Below are 6,564 nucleotides of genomic sequence, written 5' to 3'. Positions count from 1 at the left end.
TCATCAATTCCATTACCAATAAAAGACTTTCCTATCATAAAAGTAACAATTATCAATCCATCTCCAAGTTATTCCAAGACAACAATATTAAACCAACTTTTCACAGCATGCCTTAGATTGAAGGCTTATTTGATTATTTTGCCAAATTACTCAAAGAAGAAAATATTTTTATGTCAGGAACAGCTCTATATTCTTTTAAGAAATGTTTTCAAAAATTAAATCCACCACCCCTCCTAAATTCAATACTAACATAGTTTATTCCATCCCTTGCAAAATTGTCAAAAACAATACATTGGCCAAACATCACAATACATTCATAGAGAGAAGAGACAACATGAATTAAGCGTCACATCATAAAAGCCAAAATTTCCAAGCACTCTTGTCCAGCATTCCATCGAAAACTCACATAATTTCACCTTTGAACCCAATATTTTATATAGAGAGGATTGTACTTTTAAAAGACTTTTTTCTGAAAGCAGTTTAATCTTTTTGAATTCGTCAAATAGTGTTAATAAAAGATCAGATCACAATATCATTCATGACTCATATCTAAATTTTTTAAACCTGATTAAAAACAATTAATCCTGTTATGTGTTATAATATATGCACATCCATATATGTGCTTATATGTATGTTTTTGTGTGTACACTATATACATGCACTTGCATATATGTTCATGTATATAATTGTAGATACATTAATATATAGATATGTGCATATGTATGTATGAGTATGTAGGTGTGCATATGCATGTGCATGTATATAATATACATATATTCTCAACATTTACTAAAGCAATATTTCCTCTTTTTTCGTATATTACCAATACAAGAACCATAAAAAATCATTTTTGCCAGGAATTCCGTACGTTGTCCTTTACATCTGGCCGACACAGAACTCCATATCAGTGTGTTTAAGTCTTGTGTAGTCGTAACATCTACAAATATCCTCAAAAAAATCGAGTGTTTTTAACAAAAAAAATATTAGTGATATGGATATATAAATTATTACAGGTAAATAATTTTGCTTCTCAATTTTATATAAAAACCTTTTTTAGTTAATTCTTATTACTCTTACCCCGGTACATAATCCATTCCTTTATAATTTTTTTTTCTAATTAATCTGTATTGACCATCATTAATTAATGTTAATCAATATTTAAAAAAACATGTTTTGACAGAAATAACCTGATGATGGAACGTACCTAGTTCCAAAAAGGCGTATTAAACATCTTCAAAAACAAATTGTTTTTATTATTGGATTTACTGTTCGGAAAAGAAACAATCAATATATTGAAAAAAAATCCAGGACTTATATATTGAATATATATAATATATATATATATATATATATATATACATAGCTGGGCATTAACTCGTTAATCCGTTAATCGTTAATTAACGAAGTTAACATTTTGATTAACGGATTAACTTTTAAGTTAACTTTTAAAAATGTTAACGGACACGTTAACTTCCGTTAAAATGCGAGAAGTCCGTTAATCGTTAATCCAATGCCTACTATTTACCGCACGGCACAGCTTTAGCCAATGCCTTATTAAACGGCATAGAAAAGATTTGGACTACTCCTGAATGATGAACAGTGCCAACTTGCCGCGGCATTTCACCCAAAGTTTCGGTTAATGTGGCTGGAAACGTATGACAGCAGTAGAGAGGAATGCAGAAACTATAAACTATTGGACAAAATATTAATTTTTTTTGAAAAAAAAATGTTTTCTTTATTTTGACCTATTTTGGAAGATCTGAACTTTTTTTCAAAGCAATTTTACTGCTTTAGGACTGCATAGAGACAAAATATAAAGCGTCGCTGTCTAAAGGATAAACATTGGTACGGAACCCATAGGAATGTTAATAAAATTTATACTTATTGTTAAAATCTCTATAAAATATCTGATAATTTGATGTGCATATGTCTAATGATCATTTTGACCGCCAAATGGCATTTTTTTTTACTTTTTTCATTAGATCTCCGAAACCGCTAGACCTGCCTTCATGAAAAATTGATCAGTTCTTCATAATTGTCAATACAAGTAAAATGTTTTTTGAATTATTAAAATCCGACGCGTTCTCTTAAAAACTGAGTTACCGTTTTTGGCTCAATTTTGCCCCATATCTTCGGAACGGCTAGACCTGCCTTTGCCAAAAACTAATCAGCACGTCTTCTTATCAATACGAATCGAATGTTTTTTTAATTATTCAAATCGGTTGATCCGTGTTCCCGAAATCGTCGACGAAAATTTGTATCCGAATACACATACATACACACACACACATACATCCATTTTTTCTAAGGTATGCCAAAATATTCAGAAACCTTTGAAACGTCGAGAAATGCAAAAATTTTCATTTTCGATTTTTTTGCGATTACTATAACTTGCCCTACGGGAAGTTAAAAAAACTCTTTCCCTTTATTTAGAAAAAAATTCTTGTAAAAACAATATGCAATCATAAAAACGGAAAGTTGTGATAATTGTGCCATTTTCCTTATACACACGGAAGTGTGCATAAAACGCGCGAGGGGTTAAATTACACATTTGAATTATACAAGTATTTTGTTTTATTCATAACCTGTTAACTTCCAGAACCTAATCTAATAAGTTTTTTAAGTTCACTAACGCAACGATATAAAAATGTAATTTTACACATATTAACGGATTAACGATTAACGTTAACTTGCGTTAATTCTTCCGAAATGTAACGCTTTAACGTTTAACGAAGTTAACTTTTTTTGTAGCGGATTAACGATTAACGAAGTTAACTATTTGATTAACGGTGCCCAGCTATGTATATATATATATATATATATATATATATATATATATATATTGTAGAGTTTCGAACAAGAATCCAAAAATAATACAAAATAAAAAAACAAGAAAAGTTTTTGAAAAACAATTCTTTATTAATTATTTGTTTATTGTCAACGTTTCGGAACTAGGTACGTTCTTCAGGACATCTGTCAAGAAACATGATCTTGATGAGATTTAAGCAAACAATATGTTTAGGAATAGAAAATAGATTTTTCTTAAATAATAAATTAATTGTAACAAGTAATAATGTACAGAAATATGATAATATGATCAAAAAGAAAATGATAAAAATAAATGAGTGGATTATCAGAACAGGATATTAAAATGATAGAATTTTTTTAAAGTTATGGAAATTTTTTTTAAGAAAGGCTTAATGATAAATTTGAATTATTACCTGTATGTTTGAATATACGTTAGCACTTTTTCACTAAACAAGAATTTTTGACAAAAAATGAATTTGTGAGTTATTTTTCCGCCGAATAGTTAACTTTTGTAAATCAAAATTACTAAAAATGTTGTCTTTTTTTTAAAAAAAAAATTATTATTTGAAAACAAATAATATTGTAATCGATGTTGTACTATTGGCTTTTGGAAAGCGAACTAAATTGTATTTGTTGGTTCATATGTAACACGTGTAAACACTTGAAACGAGAAACTGTGAGATTGTATGTGTGTGTTTTTTCATGTTAGGGTGTAAATACTTAAATTATTGAACTTAAAAGGAAGTCGATATTAATTGTTTGTCAAAAAGTGTAACAATTTAAATATGAGTCATGTAATAGGTTGTGATCTGATCTAATGTTGACACTGTTAGAAACATTTATGAGAATGAGACAACTCTCCGCGAATAATCTTCTAAAGATGCAACTTTCATGATATAAAATCTTTGGAGTGAAATTAAATGAATGGGCGTTTTCTATAGAGTGTTGTACTAGGGTACTTTTGAAATTTTTTTGTTTATGGTGGACCACACTTAGTTCATGTTGTCTCATTCTCTTGTGTACATATTGGGAGGTTTGTCCAATATATTGAAAAGCACAGTCATTACAAGAAACAGAATATACTACATTAGTATTGAGATTGGATGGGGTAGGGGATTTAATGTTCGTAAAGAATTGGTTGAAGGAGTGTAAGGATGAGCCTGATACTAAAATGTTTTCTTCTAACAGAATTTTGGCAAAATAATATATATAAATCTTCAACGTATGGTATGCTGCAGTAAATAAGATTGGTGTTTTTGATGTTGGTACTGGTATTGGGAGAATTATTTGTGTTTTTAAGAAAGTTCGTCTTTTTTGAATAACTGAATGAATGAGATTTTTTGGGTAACCATTTTCAATTAGAGTTATTTTTACTAGGGATAAATTTTGTGGATGGAAAGTTTGGTGAGACAACAAAATAGCATGGTCTGTAAGGGAAATAATAGTGTTTATCTTATAGTTTCTGGGACAGTAAGAGGAATAGTGTAAGTATCTACCCGACCATGTAGTTTTTCTATACCAATTTGTTCGAATAAAGTTATTAGTGTTGTAAACGGATACATCCAAGAAATTAAGCCTGTTGTTATTTTGTAGTTCATGTGTGAAAATTATATTATTGTTAAAATTATTGAAGAGATCTAGTACTGTGTTTATATGATTTTTGTTGATGATAAAAAAAGTGTCATCTACATATCTAATATAAAAGTTAATTTGAAATTTTAAAGTTGAGAAAACGGAAATTTCTAGTGTTTGTAAAACTAAGTCGATGATTCCGGGAGATAAGGGACATCCCATAGCTGAGAATAAAAGTTGTCTTGGCAATGGAAATAGGAGTAATTTAAAATAGTGTTGATAATATGAGTGAAGACTGTTTTCGGAAAGTCAGTAAAGTTGCAAATTGTGTGCCAACGTTTATCGATTGAGTTTAGGATTAATTCATGTGGGACACATGTAAAAAGGTTGACCACATCTAAGCTTAGAAATAAGTGATTTTCAGGGATGTTGCGGTTATTAATTAAATTCACAAATTGGTACGAATTCTTGACATAATAGGGAGAATTGATTGTAACATTTTTTAGGACATCAGAAATGAGTTTCGAAATATTGTAAAAAGGAGAGCCAATGTAGGAGACAATCGGTCTGAAAGAGATATATATATTCAATAGATAAGTCCTGTCAAATAGTGTTAATAAAAGATCAGATCACATTATCATTCATGACTCAAATCTAAATTTTTTAAACCTGATTAAAAACAATTAATCCTAATAATTTTTGAATATGTATATATATACATGTATATGTGTTATAATATATGCACATCCATATACGAGTATGTGCTTATATGTATGTTTTTGTGTGTACACTATATACATGCACTTGCATATATGTTCATGTATATAATTGTAGATACATTAATATATAGATATGTGCATATGTATGTATGAGTATGTAGGTGTGCATATGCATGTGCATGTATATATATATATATATACATAATATTTCTCAACATTTACTAAAGCAATACTTCCTCTTTTTTCGTATATTACCAATACAAGAGCCATAAAAAATCATTTTTGCCAGGAATTCCGTACGTTGTCCTTTACATCTGGCCGATAGAACTCCATATCAGTGTGTTTAAGTCTTGTGTAGTCGTAACATCTACAAATATCCTCCAAAAAAATCGAGTGTTTTTAACAAAAAAATATTAGTGATATGGATATATAAATTATTACAGGTAAATAATTTTGCTTCTCAATTTTATATAAAACCTTTTTTAGTTAATTCTACTATTACCCTTTACCCCGGTACATAATCCATTCCTTTATAAAATTTTTTTTTCTAATTAATCTGTATTGACCATCATTAATTAATGTTAATCAATATTTTTAAAAAACATTGTATTTGACAGAATAAACCTGATGATGGAACGTACCTAGTTCCAAAACGTCGTATTAAACATCTTCAAAAAACAAATTGTTTTTATTATTGGATTTACTGTTCGGAAAAGAAACAATCAATATATTGAAAAATCCAGGACTTATCTATTGAATATATATATATATATATATATATATATACTAGCAAACCCGACGAACTCCGTTTCGCCACCAGATGGTTTAAAGAATTTGTTTGTTTGGTTTATATTTGAAAAGGAAAAATTTGATTTTATTATACAACAGTAATGAATTTATTTCAATTACAAAAATGAAGTGTTTTTTAGTTGAACTTCTTTAAGTAAATGAAAGTGAATCCGCATATTATCCGTTTCATTGAAGTGCTCTTTGGTAAACTACATTTTTGTTTTTTGGTCTGACGTTAACACAACAAAGCGGATGGTTTTACAACTCGTGAAAAGGCAACGTATAACTGCCCATGTGAAAAACAATGATTTTCTAAATAATTTATTTGAAATTTATCCCGCAAACACTGAGCGATTGGCCTTGCGACTTGTTATTGCGAACTGGATATTGCAATCGTTTGAAGACAAACGGAAGACCAGTCAGAATTATTGGTATGTCACCAAATCGCCAGCAATTTTTGATTAAATGGTAAATTCAGGGCGTGTACATCATTATTCTTTGCGGCAAAAAAATTGCTCGTTGACTTCACCAAGCATATTTCCGATAATTCTCAATAATTGTTTATTACTCGAATTTTTAATTACGGTGCGTGAAGTTCCAGCAATTTGCATTAGGGCACGATGCCATGCACCACTAATTTTCTTAGCTATATCCCTTGCGGAGCCCGAGACCTTTT

Source organism: Ctenocephalides felis, unplaced genomic scaffold (genome assembly GCF_003426905.1).
Source record: "Ctenocephalides felis isolate EL2017-DRISC unplaced genomic scaffold, ASM342690v1 CF-g0.4_SCAFFOLD_01170, whole genome shotgun sequence".
Taxonomy (NCBI): Eukaryota; Metazoa; Arthropoda; class Insecta; order Siphonaptera; family Pulicidae; genus Ctenocephalides; species Ctenocephalides felis.
Note: the sequence above shows the minus strand (reverse complement) of the source record.